The 18,422-nt window shown below is 43.0% G+C and overlaps 1 protein-coding gene across 4 annotated transcripts in view; it reads right to left on the reverse strand.

Annotated features, from left to right (window-relative positions):
- LOC115153505 (RNA binding protein fox-1 homolog 3) overlaps positions 1-18,422 on the reverse strand; it is a 735,146-nt gene that overhangs the window by 479,925 nt on the left and 236,799 nt on the right. The window contains exon 3 of one of the 4 annotated variants that reach the window (XM_029699000.1): positions 422-513. The exons of the other annotated variants lie outside the window; for them this stretch is intronic. The gene's annotated coding sequence lies outside the window, so the exon portion shown is untranslated. The remainder of the gene's footprint in view (positions 1-421; positions 514-18,422) is intronic. 4 annotated transcript variants of the gene reach the window in all.

Below are 18,422 nucleotides of genomic sequence, written 5' to 3' on the forward strand. Positions count from 1 at the left end.
ATTTCTAAGTAGTCAAATTTCAAAGTTAACGGTTAAGGTTTTTGATAGGGTTAAAACATTAAGTTTAGGTATTAATTCCAAATAAGGTAGGATAGAGTTAAAACAAATATTGAACACGCAACCTTCGAATCCAGAGTCATGGGATTACACCCATCCACAACCCTATCCATAATGCCCTAGAAAAACCCAAGCTTACTTGATGGTAATAGATTTCCCGACGTCCCGAGCACATGGACAGATGTTCAATTTTGAAGTCAAGCTTGAGCGATCTGCCTGGTGTGTGAGTGTGTGAGTGAGGTGAGTGAGTGAGTGAGTGAGTGAGTGAGTGAGTGAGTGAGTGAGTGAGTGAGTGAGTGATTGAGTGAGTGAGAAATATACAGGAAGAGAGGAGAAGAAGGAGAGGATAGGGAAAATAGATCACCTCTACTTCGGTAATGTCTATTTTTGAACAGTGTATCTCCTCATCTTCTCGTCCTCTCCATCCCTCTCTTCCCCCTGCTACGGCACAAATCCCTGTTAACAAGAAGCAGGTTGGCTTCAATATTTCCGAATGGCACCCCATTCCTTTTATCGTGCACTACTTTGTGCGCTATGTAGGGAATAGGGTGCCATTTGGGACGCAGAGTGAAAGACACTCTGCTGTCACACCACTGTCTACCTTGCTCACCCTACCACACTATACCTCTCTACCTCCCTCTCTCCATCATTACTTCTCCATCCATCCCTCCCTTCATCCTTCCTTCTCCGTCCCTCCATCCATCCTTTCCACTCTCACTCATTCCTTCCAGAGAGTTTTATTTGCTTTGTTGTCATGTATGCTTCACTTGTCAGGTGTTTCAATCGCATGTACAGGCGCATTGTGTGTGTATGCGCATGTGCGTGCGTGCGTGTCAACAGATTGCAGTGTGTGATGATGGCGTGTGGTAGTGGTGCCTAATCATGACACAGAGTGATCACAAACACCACCTAACCTTTCACAATCCAATAGAGGACATGGGATAGAAAGATGACATACACACACAAGTATGTGTCCACACTGTCGGTGTCTCTCCTGCCAGTGGAGATTACCTCTGCTCGTTTTCAAAGGATACAGACTGCGCCAGGGGTAAGGATTACACACATACCCACACACACAAACACTGGCACACACACACTGACACACACACAAACACTGGCACACACACGCACACACACACACACACCGTCGGTGTGTCTGTACACACACTGACACAAACACACACACACACACACAGGGAAGAAGAGAGGTGGCACAGAAGAGAGCAGGAAGACATGACCACTCCATCCCTCTCTCATTCTCACTCCTCTCTCTCCTTTCTCTCCCTCTCTCTCATCCATCCCTCCTTCATCTCTCTTTCTCTCTCTCTACCTATCTCTCTCTCTCTCAATTTTAATTCAATTAATTTTGAGGGCTTTATTGGCATGGGAAATAAACATTGCCAAAGCAAGTGAAGTAGATAATAAACAAAAGTGAAATTAACAATAAAAATGTACAGTAAACATTACACTCACAAAAGTTCCAAAAGAATAAAGACAGTTCAAATGTCATATTATGTGCAAATAGTTCAAGTACAAAAGGGAAAATAAATAAACATAAATATGGGTTGTATTTACAATGGTGTTTGTTCTTCACTGATTGCCCTTTCCTGTGGTTAAAACTTTCCTTCAGTTTGGGTCAGTCACAGTGGTCAGGTATTCTGCCTCTGTGTACTCTCTGTTTAAGGACAAATAGCATTCTAGTTTGATCTGTTTTTTTGTTAATTCTTTCCAATGTGTCAAATAATTATGGCTTTGTTATGGAAGGTTTGGGAATTGTTTCCTTTTAGGTGGTTGTAGAATTTAACGGTTGTTTTAGATAATTAGCGGGTATCGGCCTAATTCTGTTCTGCATGTATTATTTGATGTTTTACGTTGTACACAAAGGATTTTGTGAATTCTTGGTTGGTGAGCGGACCCCAGACCTCACAACCATAAAGGGCAATGGGTTCTATAACTGATTCAAGTATTTTTATCCAGATCCTAATTGGTATGTTGAATTTTATGTTCCTTTTGATGGTATAGAAGGCCCTTCTTGCCTTGTCTCTTAGATCGTTCACAGAGTTGTGGAAGTTACCTGTAGCGCTGATGTTTAGGCTGAGGTATTGTACATTTTTATATGTGCTCTAAGGCAATGGTGTCTAGATGGAATTTGTATTTGTGGTCCTGGCAAATTGATCTTCATGGGAACACCATTATTATTGTCATACTGAGATTTACTGTCAGGGCTGAAGTCTGACAGAATCTGTGCAGAGGATCTAGGTGCTGCTTTTGGCCCTACTTGTTTTGGGACAGAAGCACCAGATCATCAGCAAACAGTAGACATTTGACTTTAGATTCTAGTAGGGTGAGGCTGGGTGCCGCAGACTGTTCTAGTGCCCTCGCCAATTCATTAAAATATATGTTGAAGAGGGTGGAGCTTAAGCTGCATCCCTGTCTCACCCCATGGCCCTGTGGAAAGAAATGTTTGTGTATTTTGCCAATTTTAATCACACACTTGTTGTTTGTGTACATGGATTTTATAATGTTCTATGTTTCCACTTTCCATCAATTTGTATAGCAGTCCCTCATGCCAAATTGAGGTAAAAACATTTTTGAAATCAACAAAGCATGAGAAGACTGCCTTTGGTTTGTTAGTTTGTCAATTAGGGTGTGCAGGGTGAATACGTGGGCTGTCGTACGGTAATTTGGTATAAAGCCAATTTGACATTTGCTTAGTTCATTGTTTTCATTGAGGAACTGTTCGAGTCTGCTGTTAATGATAATGCAGAGGATTTTCCCAAGGTTGCTGTTGACGCATATCCCACGGTAATTATTGGGGTCAAATTTGTCTCCACTTTTGTGGATTGGGGTGATCAGTCCTTGGTTCCAAATTTTGGGGAAGAGCTAAGGATGATGTTGAAGAGTTTAAGTATAGCCAATTGGAATTTGTGGTCTGTATATTTTATCATTTATTTGAGGATACCATCAACACCACAGGCCGTTTTGGGTTGGAAGGTTTGTATTTTGTCCTGTAGTTCATTCAATGTAATTTGAGAATCCAGTGGGATTCTGGTAGTTCTCTCTCTCTCTTTCTCACACACACACACACACACACACACACACACACACACACACACACACACACACACACACACACACACACACACACACACACACACACACACACACACACAGAAGAAGAGAGGTTTCAGAGACGAGAGCAGGAAGATGTAACCACTCCATCCCTTCCTCCTCCCTTCCTTCCTCCTTTCTCTCCCTCTCTTTCCATCTGTCCGTCGTCTCTCTCCCTCTCTCTCTCGATCGAATACTCTCTCTCTCTTCCTCTCCCTCTATATCTACCTCTCTCTCTCTCTCTTTCTACCTCTCTCTCTACCTCTCTCTACCTCTCTCTCTCTACCCTTCACTCTCTCTTCCTCTCTCTCCCTCTCTACCTCTCTCTCTCTAACACACAAACCACAGTGGTTCTGCTGAGGATGTTATTCTCTTCTCCTAAAAGCAAGACAAAAATGTAATTTTTCATTTGATCATAGGCTGTTGTCTAAGTGATCAGAGGCTGTTGTCCCAATGGGACCTGGTCAAAAGTAGTGCACTATACAGGGAGTAGAGTGCCATTTGGGACGCAGCCTCGGAATTCAGAGCTTAAAGTCCCAGTAGATTTTTACCTGAAGAGAGCAGATCAGTGAAGAAACAAAATGTACAAATGTAGAGGAGTCTGAACCAGATGGAGAGATGGTCTTTCATCGCCAAGCAGCTTTTAGAAAACAGACACACACACAGACCCTGGCTTCCGTTGTCTCTCTCTCTCTTCTCTCTCCCTCCTTCTCCCCCTCTCTGCTTCCTGATCTCTCTCTCCTCTCTCTCCCTCCTGCTCTCTCCCTCTCTCTCTCTCTCTCTCTCTCTCTCTCTCTCACTTCCTGCTCTCTCTCTTCTCTCACACTCCTGCTCTCTCTCTTCTCTCTCCCTCCTGCTCTCTCTCTCTCTTCTCTCTCTCTCCCTCTTCATTTATTTCTCTGTATACCTCTCTCTCTCCCTTCCTCCCTTCATCCCTCCATCACTTCCTCCTTCCTTCCCCCTCTCTTTTCCATCTTTCCTTCATTAAAAATGTTTCTCCTTCAATAAGAGACCAGAGAGGGAAGACATACGGAATATGTTCCTCAGTGGGGAAGCTATCATGCCAACCAGCAGGTCTCCATGGTAACAGAGAGAGGAATGACAAGTGGCTCATAGTACAATTTTTTTATTAAAATGTAACCTTTATTTAATTAGAAAAGTCAGTTAAGAACAAATTCATATTTAGAATGAAGGCCTACACAGGCCAAACCCAGACAACACTGGGCCAATTGTGCACCACCCTATGAGACTCACAATCACAGCCCGTTGTGATACAGCCTGGATTTGAACCAGGGTGTCTGTAGTGATGACTCTAGCACTGAGATGCAGTGCCTTAGACCACTGCACCACACATGAGCCCGAATGAGTCAAAGAGACATAGGCAATCCCAAATGGCACTCTGTTCCATGTATAGTGCACTACTTTTGACCAGAGACCTTATGACTCTGGTCAAAAGTAGTGGACTAAGTAGGCAATAGGATGCCATTTTCTACGCACACCCAGAGAGAGGCTTGAGGAGCCTTGCTGCTATCACACTAGCTTTAACTAGACTTGGGCCAAGCTACTTCTCTTTAACTGTGTTTCTGTGAGTGCAGGCGTGTCCGTGCGTGTGTGTGTGTGTGTGTTCATTATTATCGAGCAATAAACTCTCTCTCTGTCTTTATGACCTAAGACCCTGATAAAGTGAGGTCAAGATATATAATCAACAGCCACACAGCCAGGAAGGTGAGACCATGAGAAAACATGCAGATGAGTCCATCACACTGAACAAACTACAACTCCAATGAGATTCTTCTGTTAACTGACTATCTGTCTGTTTTATATATCATGGGAGTTGGAGTTTACTGTATAATGTTCCATATGGACGTGTTGTATATACGTGCCTTCAGAAAGTATTCATACCCCTTGACTTATTCAGCATGTTGTTGTGCTACAGCCTGAATTCAAAATGAATTAAATAGTTTTTTTTTCTCACCCAATACCTACACACAATACCATAATGATAAAGTGACAACATGTTTTTAGAATTTTTTTCAAATGTATTGAAAACAAAATACAGAAATATCTAATTTACGTAAGTATTCACACCCCAGAGGCAATACTTTGTAGAAGCAACTTTGGCAGTGATTACAGCGCTGGGTCTTTCTGGGTAAGTCTCTAAGAGCTTTCCACACCTGGATGTGCAATATTCGGTCATTATTCACATAAAACTTCTTCAAGTTCTGTCAAATTGGTTGTTGATCATTGCTAGACAACCATTTTCAATTAGATTTAAGTCAAAACTGTAACTCGGCCACTCAGGAACATTCACTGTCTTCTTGGTAAACCGATGTCACAGGAAGGTCAAAAAGATCATCAAGGACATCAACCACCAGGCAGTTACCATCCAGAAGGCGAGGTCAGTACAGGTGCATCAAAGCTGGGCCCGAGAGACTGAAAAACAGCTTCTATCTCAAGGCCATAAGACTGCTAAACAGCAATCACTAACTCAGAGAGGCTGCTGTGTACATTGAAACCCAATCACTGGCCTCTTTAATAAATGGATCACCAGTCACTTCATACAATGCACTCTAAATAATGCAACTTTAATAATGTTTCCATAACACATTTATTTTATACCATCTATTGCACCTTGCCTATGCCACTCAGCCATTTTTTTTAACCTTTATTTAACTAGGCAAGTCAGCTAAGAACAAATTCTTATTTTCAATGGTGGCCTAGGAACAGTAGGTCAACTGCCTTGTTCAGGGACAGAATGACATACTTTTACGTTATCAGCTTGGGGATTTGATCTTGCAACCTTTCAATTACTAGCCCAACGCTCTAACCACTAGGCTACCTGCCATTCCAAATACTTACATGTACATATTCCCATTCACCCCTTTAGATTTGTGTATATTAGGTAGTTGTTGGGGAATTGTTAGATTACTTGTTAGATATTACTCAACTGTCGGAACTAGAAGCACAAGCATTTCGCTACACTGACATTGGCATCTGCTAACCATGTGTATGTGACAATGTGAAGCCTCCCACCATTAGCTCTGACAAATTGAAAACCCTAGTCATTGGTGACTCCATTACCCGCAGTATTAGACTTAAAACGAATCATCCAGCGATCATACACTGTTTACCAGGGGGCAGGGCTACCGACGTTAAGGCTAATCTGAAGATGGTGCTGGCTAAAGCTAAAACTGGCGAGTGTAGAGAGTATAGGGATATTGTTATCCACGTCGGCACCAACGATGTTAGGATGAAACAGTCAGAGGTCACCAAGCGCAACATAGCTTCAGCGTGTAAATCAGCTAGAAAGATGTGTCGGCCTCAAGTAATTGTCTCTGGCCCCCTCCCAGTTAGGGGGAGTGATGAGCTCTACAGCAGAGTCTCACAACTCAATCGCTGGTTGAAAACTGTTTTCTGCCCTCCCAAAAGATATAATTTGTAGATAATTGTCCCTCTTTCTGGGACTCACCCACAAACAGGACCAAGCCTGGCCTGTTGAGGAGTGATGGACTCCATCCTAGCTGGAGGGGTGCTCTCATCTTATCTACGAACATAGACAGGGCTTTAACTCCCCTAGCTCCACAATGAAATAGGGTGCAGGCAACGCAGCAGGCTGTTAGCCAGCCTGCCAGCTTAGTGGAGTGTGCCACTAGCACAGTCAGTGTAGTCAGCTCAGCTATCCCCATTGAGACCGTGTCTGTGCCTCGACCTAGGTTGGGCAAAACTAAACATGGCGGTGTTCACCTTAGCAATCTCACTAGAATAAAGGCCTCCTCCATTCCTGCTATTATTGAAAGAGATTGTGATACCTCACATCTCAAAATAGGGCTACTTAATGTTAGATCCCTCACTTCCAAGGCAGTTATAGTCAATTAACTAATCACTGATCATAATCTTGATGTGATTGGCCTGACTGAAACATGGCTTAAGCCTGATGAATTTACTGTGTTAAATGAGGCCTCACCTCCTGGTTACACTAGTGACCATATCCCCCGCGCATCCCGCAAATGCGGAGGTGTTGCTAACATTTACGATAGAAAATTTGAATTTACAAAAAAAAAGACGTTTTCGTCTTTTGAGCTTCTAGTCATGAAATCTATGCAGCCTACTCAATCACTTCTTATAGCCACTGTTTACAGGCCTGCTGGGCCATATACAGCATTCCTCACTGAGTTCCCTGAATTCCTATCAGACCTTGTAGTCACAGAAGATAATATTCCAATTTTTGGTGACTTTAATATTCACATGGAAAGGTCCACAGACCCACTCCAAAAGGCTTTCGGAGCCATCATCGACTCAGTGGGTTTTGTCCAACATGTCTCCGGACCTACTCACTGCCACAGTCATACTCTGGACCTAGTTTTGTCCCATGGAATAAATGTTGTGGATCTTAATGTTTTTCCTCATAATCCTGGACTATCGGACCACCATTTTATTACGTTTTCAATCACAACAAATATTCTGCTTAGACCCCAACCAAGGATCATCAAAAGACGTGCTATAAATTCTCAGACAACCCAAAGATTCCTTGATGCCCTTCCAGACTCCCTCTGCCTACCCAAGGACGTCAGAGGACAAAAATCAGTTAACTTCATTAGGGTAGGGGGCACTATTTTCACCTCCGGATGAAAAGCGTGCCAAAAGTAAACTGTCTGCTACTCAGGCCCAGAAGCTAGGATATGCATATAATTGGTAGATTTGGATAGGAAACAATAATGTCTGTGAGTATAACAGAACTGAAATGGCAGGCAAAAACCTGAGGAAAATCCATCCAGGAAGTGCCATTACTTTGAAATGGCTGTTTTTCCAATGAAACCCTATCCACCATTTAAAGGGATAGGACCCAGATTCTGTTCCCTATGGCCTCCACTAGTTGTGAACAGTCTTTTTGACATTATTTCAGGCTTTTATTCTGAAAAATTAGGGAGAATGACAACATTGAATGAGTGGACCCTGGGATGTCCTCAGAGGTGGTTACAACCGAGAGCACGCCTTTCTTGTTTTCCTTTTATATTGACGAAGCTTTTGTCCGGTTTAAATATTATCGATTATTTAGGCTAAAAACAACCTGAGGATTGATTATAAACATCGTTTGACATGTTTCTACGAACTTTACGGATACTATTTGGAATGTTTCAGTACTATATCTCTTGACACAATGCTGAAAATAATCATGGCCTCTAAACCTTCAAGCTGCATAATGGACCATATTTCAACTAAACTACTGAAAGAGCTGCTTCCTGTGCTTGGCCCTCCTGTGTTGAACATAATAAATGGCTCTCTATCCACCGGATGTGTACCAAACTCACTAAAAGTGGCAGTAATAAAGCCTCTCTTGAAAAAGCCAAACCTTGACCCAGAAAATATAAAAAAACTATCGGCCTATATCAAATTTCCCATTCCTCTCATAATTTTTTGAAAAAGCTGTTGCGCAGCAACTCACTGTCTTCCTGAAGACAAACAATGTATACGAAATGCTTCAGTCTGGTTTTAGACCACATCATAACACTGAGACTGCACTTGTGAAGGTGGTAAATTACCTTTAATTGGCATCAGACCGAGGCTCTGCATTTGTCCTCGTGCTCCTAGACCTTAGTGCTGCTTTTGATACCATCGATCACCACATTCTTTTGGAGAGATTGGAAACCCAAATTGGTCTACACGGACAAGTTCTGGCCTGGTTTAGATCTTATCTGTTGGAAAGATATCAGTTTGTCTATGTGGATGGTTTGTCCTCTGACATTTTGGTGTTCCTCAAGGTTCTGTTTTAGGACAACTATTGTTTTCACTATATATTTTACCTCTTGGGGATGTCATTCGAAAACATAATGTTAAGTTTCACTGCTATGCGGATGACACACAGCTGTACATTTCAATGAAACATGGTGAAGCCCCAAAATTGCCCTCGCTGGAAGCCTGTGTTTCAGACATAAGGAAGTGGATGGCTGCAAACGTTTTACTTTTAAACTCGGACAAAACAGAGATGCTTGTTCTAGCTCCCAAGAAACAAAGAGATCTTCTGTTGAATCTGACAATTAATCTTGATGGTTGTACAGTTGTCTCAAATAAAACTGTGAAGGACCTCGGCGTTACTCTGGACCCTGATCTCTCTTTTGACGAACATATCAAGACTGTTTCAAGGACAGCTTTTTTCCATCTACGTAACATTGCAAAAATCAGACATTTTCTGTCCAAAAATGATGCAGAAAAATTAATCCATGCTTTTGTTACTTCTAGGTTAGACTACTGCAATGCTCTACATTCCGGCTACCCAGATAAAGCACAAAATAAACTTCAGTTAGTGCAAAATACGGCTGCTAGAATCCTGACAAGATTATTATTTTTTTTATCATATTACTCCAGTGCTAGCCTCCCTACACTGGCTTCCTGTTAAGGCAAGGGCTGATTTCAAGGTTTTACTGCTTACCTACAAAGCATTACATGGGCTTGCTCCTACCTATGTTTCCGATTTGGTCCTGCCGTACATACCTACAAGTACGCTACGGTTACAAGACGCAGGCCTCCTAATTGTCCCTAGAATTTCTAAGCAAACAGCTGGAGGTAGGGCTTTCTCCTATAGAGCTCCATTTTTATGGAATGGTCTGCCTACCCATGTGAGAGACGCAAACTCGGTCTCAACCTTTAAGTCTTTACTGAAGACTCATCTCTTCAGTAGGTCCTATGATTGAGTGTAGTCTGGCCCAGGAGTGTGAAGGTGAACGGAAAGGCACTGGAGCAACGAACCGCCCTTGCTGTCTCTGCCTGGCCGGTTCCCCTCTCTCCACTGGGATTCTCTGCCTCTAACCCTATTACAGGGGCTGAGTCACTGGTTTACTGGTGCTCTTCCATGCCGTCCCTAGGAGGGGTGTGTCACTTGAGTGGGTTGAGTCACTGACGCGGTCTTCCTGTCTGGGTTGGCACCCCCCTTTGGGTTGTGCCGTGGCGGAGATCTTTGTGGGCTATACTCGGCCTTGTCTCAGGATGGTAAATTGGTGGTTGAAGATATCCCTCTAGTGGTGTGGGGGCTGTGCTTTGGCAAAGTGGGTGGGGTTATATCCTGTACGGGGGTATCAGCGGATGGGGCCACAGTGTCTCCTGACCCCTCCTGTCCCAGCCTCCAGTATTTATGCTGCAGTAGTTTATGTGTCGGGGGGCTAGGGTCAGTCTGTTATACATGGAGTATTTCTCCTGTCTTATCCGGTGTCCTGTGTGAAATTAAGTATGCTCTCTCTAATTCTCTCTTTCTCTCTTTTTTTCTTTCTCTCTCTCGGAGAACTTGAGCCCTAGGACCATGCCTCAGGACTACCTGGCATGATGACTCCTTGCTGTTCCCAGTCCACCTGGCTGTGCTGCTGCTCCAGTTTCAACTGTTCTGCCTGCGCCTATGGAACCCTGACCTGTTCACCGGACGTGCTACCTGTCCCAGACCTGCTGTTTTCAACTCTCTAGAGACAGCAGGAGTGGTAGAGAAACTCTCAATGATCGGCTATGAAAAGGCAACTGACATTTACTCCTGAGGTGCTGACCTGTTGCACCCTCGACAACTACTGTGATTATTATTATTTGACCATGCTGGTCATTTATGAACATTTGAACATCTTGGCCATGTTCTGTTATAATCTCCACCCGGCACAACCAGAAGAGGACTGGCCATCCCTCATAACCTGGTTTCTCTCTAGGTTTCTTCCTAAGTTTTTCCTAGCCACCGTGCTTCTACACCTGCATTGCTTGCTGTTTGGGGTTTTAGGCTGGGTTTCTGTACAGCACTTTGAGATATCAGCTAATCTAAGAAGGGCTATGTAAATAAATGTGATTTGATTTGATTTGGTAAGCAACTCAGTGTAAATTTGGCCTTGTGTTTTAGGTTATTGTCCTGATAAAATATGATTTCCTCTCCCAGTGTCAGGTGGAAAGCAAACTGAACCAGGTTTTCCTCTGGGATTTTGCCTGTGCTTAGCTCCATTCTGTTTCTTTCTTATCCTGAAAAACTTCCCAGTCCTTAACAATTACAAGCATACCCATAACATGATGCAGCCACCACTATGCTTGAAAATATGGAGTGTGGTACTCAGTAATGTTTTGTATTTGCCCCAAACATAAGTTATATTCAGGACAAAAAGTAAATTGCTGTGCCACACATTTTTGCAGTATTACTTTAGTGCCTTGTTGAAAACAAGATGCATGTTTTGGAATATTTTTATTCTGTACAGGCTTCCTTCTTTTCATTCTATCAATTAGGTTAGTATTGTGGAGTAACTACAATGTTGTTGATCCATCCTCAGTTTTCTCCTACCACAGTCATTAAACTCCTACAACTGTTTAAAAAGTCACCATTGACCAGATGGTGATATCCATGAGTGGTTTCCTTCCTACCTGGCAACTGAGGATGGACGCCTGTGTCTTTGTAGTGACTGACTGTATTGATACACCATCCAAAGTGTAATTAGTAACTTCACCATGCTCAAAGGCAGTGGTTCCCAACCTTTTTCGGTTGCTGTACCACCGACTGAATTTTGTTCTACCCGGAGTACCCCTGAAGTACCCCATCATGTGCATTTTACCAGTAAGCCTATGATCTCATGACTCTTCTCGTGTACCCCCTGTGGATAGGCCAAGTACCCTCAGGGGTCCTAGTACCCTTGGTTGGGAACCACTGCTTAAAGGGATATTCATTTCCTTTTTTTATTTTTACCTATCTACTAATAGGTGTTCTTCATGTCGAGGCATTGGAAAATCTCCCTGGTCTTTGTGGTTGAATCTGTGTCACTGCTCGAATAAGGGACCTTACAGATAATTGTGTGTAGGCCAGAGACAAAAACATCTACATTTAATAAAACATAAAAGTCAAAGGGTGTGAATACATTCTGAAGGCACTGTATGTACAGTATAGCATTCCCCTACGGATGTTGAATATAAAAACAAACCAATTGCAAACTGGATCTTTCTAATCCCAAATGACCGCCTATTCCCTATTTCAGGATTCCCCAACTGGTGGTGATTTCATTTGGTCCCCCATTACAGAAAGAGAAAAACTGTATAGAAAGCTCTGGGGACAGGTTGTCAGGATACTGGACAGCCAATAAATTGGCAGATGCAAACAGATGATCATCTTTAGCGGACAACAGTTCTTGAGGGCTTGAACTAAAAAAAAATTTTTTTTTTTTCTTTCTTTCAATCTGGTGAACTGGCATTTGAGTTGTGTGGTTGCAATATCAACAGTCCCTTATCTCTGGTATATCTTGGCATGCATCATTCAAGACTAAGATTACATTGTGTGCAGCGCAATGGACATATAATGCACAATGTCTCAGGAAAGATGTGGCAATATTCAGTATAGAAAACAGTCGGGCCTGCAACCTGGACCTACAGGCCGTGGTGAAAACATTTGCTCACAAAAACGCAAGGCAACACAGTCACATACTGTAGCTACTATAGGCATTTAAGTAGAAAAAAAGAGAGAGACAAGCACAGACACAACCTAGGTTTGGCGACAGTGGTATGTTTCCAAAATGGATTGTGGCGGATAAAAATCAGTGCGTGATGATGTATTGCACAAAATATTTACTTTTTCTCTTCCGTTTTCATGTACCGAATAAAAATTGATAGTTTTGTCACAAAAACTGTTGCATTAAATAGCAAATGTGCCTACTCTGGTCTTGGCCCCTGCGCTTTAGCCATCAGCTCGCAGATTCAGTGTGGGTAGGCTTTGCGGGTTGTCTAGTCTACATGATGAGATTATTATGGATCATTATGACACCAGAATAAGATCTCAACAATTATTAGAAACAAACATCAAGCTCATAACCGTGCACTTTCACCACCCTGTGAAGTTCATCATAACTTATTTCATCTGTATCTCCTGAGTGGTGCAGTGGTCTAAGGCACTGCATCTCAGTGCTAGAGGGGTCACTACAAACCCTGGTTCAATGTCAGGCTGTTGCACAACTGGCTGTGATTGGAGTCCCATAGAGCTGCGCACAATTAGCCCAGCGTTGTTAGGGTTTGGCCAGGGTAGGCTGTTGTGGTAAATAAGAATTTGTTCTTAACTGACTTGCCTAGTTAAATAAAAAAGTAGCCTAATAAACTGCATGGTTTCCTGAGTCGTAGTGGGAGGACCACACACCATATCATAGCGTGACTTTAATATGATGGTTATCAAATCAATATTTGTGCTTAAATGTTTACCGTATAATAAATGTATCTGACGCAAAAAGATCCTTCCCTATCAAACAAAGAAATGATCTGTCACCATTTATAAAATTAAAGCGTAACTTCCTGTTTCCGTCAAACTTCCTTTATTTATAATTTTTTTTCTTATATTAAGCAAACCAGACTGCATAATTTTCTTGTTATTTTAATGTACGGATAGCCAGTTGCACACTCCAACACTGAGGCATAAAAATGAACTATGTGTGTTTAGTGAGTCCACCAGATTAGCGGCAGTAGGATGACCAGGAGTGTTCTCTTGAAAAGTGCTTGAATTGGACCATTTTCCTGTCCTGCTAAGCATTCAAAATGTATCGAGTACTTTTGGGTGTCAGGGAAAATGTATGGAATAAAAAGTACACTATTTACTTTAGGAATGTAGTGTAGTAAAACTAAACGTTGTCAAAAATATAAATAGTAAAGTAAAGTACAGATACCCCAAAACACTACTTATGTAGTACTTTAATAAAGCAATTTTACTTAAGTATTTTACACCACTGCTTGCAGGGTTCCAGAGAAACAGCGTTATGCCAGTGGTTCTCAATTCTCTCCTCAGGGACCCCCAGCTGTTCCAGAGGTAGCTCACTTGATTCAACTAATCAATTAACACAATCATAACCCCTATGGAGTTTTAACAATATAATATGGCTGGCCAGAATTAAAAACCCTGTATGGTTCTTTAAAGGTTCTACAAAGAACCTTTACGATTGCGAAAGGTTCTTTATAGAAAGATTCTCCATAAAGGTTATATGAAGAACCATATGAAAGGGTACTAGATAACCCCAAAAAGGGTTTTAACCATCGCAGACATTTTTTGGGGTGCTATACAGAACCTTTTTTAATGGAGCAAGGTTCTTTATTGAACATTCAAAAAAGTGTTATATATAGCATCAAAAAGGGTTCCACTATGTTTACAAGCCAAATAACCCCTATCTGGTATAATTCAAACATTTATCTGGTATAAATCAAACATTTATCTGGTACAATTCAAACATTTATCTTGTACAATTCAAACACTCAAAAGGAAAAGGATTCAATTTGGGATGCAGATCAGCCTCCTAGAGGCAGCAAGGGAAACCATGCAGTCCCTGGATATGACAGAACTCTTATGGAAATTAATATTTTCTTTCCCTGTCATTGGTTGTTTATTTACCGTCGTTCCAACCCACTCTCCCTCTGTTACTTAGACAATCCATCCTGTTAAACAACAACGTGGGTGTAGGTGGGAAAGGGTGTGTGTATACAGGGATTGGGCGCAAGCGTGTGTCTATTCTGATGTGACAGAGGAAGGAAGAACGTTGTAGGAATGTAATGAGAGGGCTGTGAGAACGTTACTAGCGGGCTGTAAGAGCCAGCCAAGTGTAACATCGGTGTTTGTGAGAACACTTTGAAAACATCTTGAGAGCCCTTTCATTGGGAGTGCCGGCAAATTCTCAAGGTTGTCTTTTACTGCTTCTATGCTGTCCTTCCTCCACATCTTTTCTCTGTTTGTCCGATCATTTCTTTCTCAATCTCTCTAACAGTTTCTCTCTCTGCTCTTTTGCTCGCTCTTTCTCTTGGCCTTTGTCTTTCGCCTACTCCACCCTATTCCCTACATGAGGTGAGATGGCGCCGACAGAGATGGTCGCCTCGCTTCGCGTTCCTAGAAAACTATGCAGTATTTTTTTTTTTTTATGTATTATTTCTTACATTGTTACCCCAGGAAATCTTAAGTCTTGTTATATACAGCCGGGAAGAACTAATGGATATAAGAACGTCAACTTACCAACATTGCGACCAGGAATATGGCTTTCCCGAAGCAGATCCTCTCTTCGGACCACCACCCAGGACAATGGATCTAATCCCAGCAGCTGACCTAATACAACGGCGACGCAGAAGGGGGCAGACGAAGCTGTCTTCTGGTCAGGCTTCGAAAACGGGCACATCGCTCTCTGTTCCTGAGTATACTACTCTCCAAAGTCCAGTCTCTTGACAACAAGGTAGACGAAATTAGATCGAGGGTTGCCTTCCAGAGAGACATCAGAGATTGTAACAGTCTCTGTTTCATGGAAACATCGCTCTCTCGGGATATGTTGTCGGAATTCAGCCACCGGGCTTCTCGATGCATCGCGCCGACAGAGATAAACACCTCTCTGGGAAGAGGAAGGGCGGGGGTGTATACTTTTTGATTAACACCTCTTGGTGTAATCATAACAACATACAACTCAGGTCCTTCTGCTCACCTGACCTAGAATTCCTTACAGTCAAATGTCGGCCATTCTACCTACCGAGAAAATTCTCGTCGGTTATAGTCACAGCTGTGTACATCCCCCCCTCAAGCGAACACCAAGATGGCCCTCAAGGAACTTTACTCGACTCTATGTAAACTGGAAACTATATATCCGGAAGCTACATTTACTGTAGCTGGGGGTTTGAACAAAGCAAATTTGAGAACAATGCTACATAAATTTGATCAGCATATTGATTGCACAACACGTAGGGCTAATACTCTCGACCACTGCTCCTCTAACCACCGCAATGCATACAAAGCCCTCCCTCGCCCTCCCTTCGGCAAATCCTACCATGACGCCATCTTGCTCGTCCCGGCTTATAGGCAGAAACTCAAACAGGATGTGCCAGTGTCAAGAACCAATCAACGTTGGTCTGACCAATCGGAAGCCACGCTACAAGATTTTTTGGATCACGCGGACTAGAATATGTTCCGATCAGCCTCAGACGACAATATTGCCCTATACACTGACTCGGTGAATGCGTTTATAAATAAGTGCATTGGAGACGTCGTACCCACTGTGACCATTAAAACCTACCCTAACCAGAAACCGTAAAACTGAAAGAGCAATTCACCGCATTTAACTATGGAAAGAGGTCTGGAGAGATGTCTGAATAGAAACAGCTCCACAAGGCAATCAAACAAGCGAAATGCCGGTACAGGGACAAGGTGGAGTCACAAATCAATAGCTCAGACACGAGACGTATGTGGCAGGGTCTACAGGAAATCACAGACTACAAAAACAAAAACAGCCACCGACATCACGATTCCAGACAAACTAAACACCTTCTTTGCCCACTTTGAGGATAATACAGTGCCACCGTTGCGGATCGCTAACAAAGACTGCGCCCCCCCCCCCCCCCTCCTTCTTAGTGGCTGATGTGAGTAAAACATTTAAACTTGTTAACCCTTGCAAGGCTGCTGGCCCAGTCGTCATGCCTAGCCGCGTCCTCAGAGCATACACAGACCAGCTGGCTGGTGTGTTTACAGAAATATTTAATTTCTCCCTAACCCAGTCTTTTGTCCCCACATGCTTCAAGATGGCTACCATGGTTCCTGTTCCCAAGAAGACAAAGATAACTGAACTAAATGACTACCACCCCGTAGCACTCACTTCTGTCATCATGAAGTGCTTTGAGAGGCTAGTCAAGGATCATATCAAAGCCACCTTACTGGCCACCCTAGACCCACTTCAGTTTGCATACCGCCCCAACAGGTCCACAGATGACGCAATTGCCATCACACTGCACATTTCCCTATCCCATCTGGACAAAAAGAATACCTATGTAAGAATGCTGTTCATTGACTACAGCTCACCATTCAACACCATAGTACCCTCCAAGCTCACCATCAAGCTGGAGGCCCTGAGTCTCAACCCCTACCTGTGCAACTGGGTCCTGGACTTTCTGATGGGTCGACCCCAGGTGGTGAAGGTAGGAAACAACATCTCCACTTCGTTGACCCTCAACACTGGGGCCCCACAAGGGTGTGTGCTAAGCCCTCTCCTTTACGCTCTGTTAACCCACGACTGCGTGGCCATGCACGCCTCCAACTCAATCATCAAATTTGCAGACTACACAACAGTAGTCTGGATAAGAGTGTCTGCTAAATGACTAAAATGTAAGTAGTGGGCTTGATCACCAACAACGACGAGACAGCCTACAGGAAGGAGGTGAGGGCACTCAGAGTGTGGTGTCAGGAAATAAACCTCTCACTCCACGTCAACAAAACAAAGGAGATGATCGTGTACCTCAGGAAACAGCAGAGGGAGCACCCTATTAACATCGAAGGGACAGCAGTAGAGAAGGTGGAAAGTTTTATGTTCCTGGGCGTACACATCACAGACAAAGTGAAGTGGTCCACCCACACAGGCACTGTGGTGAAGAAGGCGCAACAGTGCCTCTTCAACCTCAGGAGGTTGAAGAAATTTGGCTTGTCATCCAAAACCCTGACAAACTTTGACAGATGCACAATCGACAGCATCCTGTCAGGCTGTATCACAGCCTGGTATGGCAACTGCACCACCCTCAAATGCAAGGCTCTCCAGAGGGTGGTACGGTCTGCACAACGCATCACTGGGGGCAAATTACCTGCCCTCCTTGACACCTACAGCACTCGATGTCACAGGAAGGCCAAAATGATCATCGAGGATAACAACCCCCAGAGCCACTGCCTGTTCACACCGCTATCATCCAGAAGGCGAGGTCAGTACAGGTGCATCAAAGCTGGGACCGAGAGATTAAAAAACAGCTTCTAGATAGAAGCCATCAGGCCATCAAGGCCATCAGACTGTTAAATAGCTATCACTAACTCAGTAAGGCTGCTGCCTACATTGAGACCCAATCACTGGACACTTTAATAAATGGATAACTTTAATAATGTTACATATCTTACATTACTCATATCACATGTATATACTGTATTGAGACCCAATTACTGGAAACTTTAATAAATGGATCACTTGTCACTTTAAACAATGCCACTTTAAATAATGCCACTTTAATGATGTTTACATATCTTACATTACTCATATCACATGTATATACTGTATTTTATACCATCTACCGCACCTTGCCTATGCCGCTCGTCCATCGCTCATCCATACACTTACATGTGCATATTCTCATTCACCCCTTTAGATTTGTGTGTATTAGATAGTTGTTGGGGAATTGTTAGATTACTTGTTAGATTTGTGTGTATTGTTGGGGAATTGTTAGATTACTTGTTAGATATTACTGCACTGTTGGAACAAGAAGCACAACTCCTACTCCCCAGGTGA

Source organism: Salmo trutta, chromosome 18 (genome assembly GCF_901001165.1).
Source record: "Salmo trutta chromosome 18, fSalTru1.1, whole genome shotgun sequence".
Lineage (NCBI taxonomy): Eukaryota > Metazoa > Chordata > Actinopteri > Salmoniformes > Salmonidae > Salmo > Salmo trutta.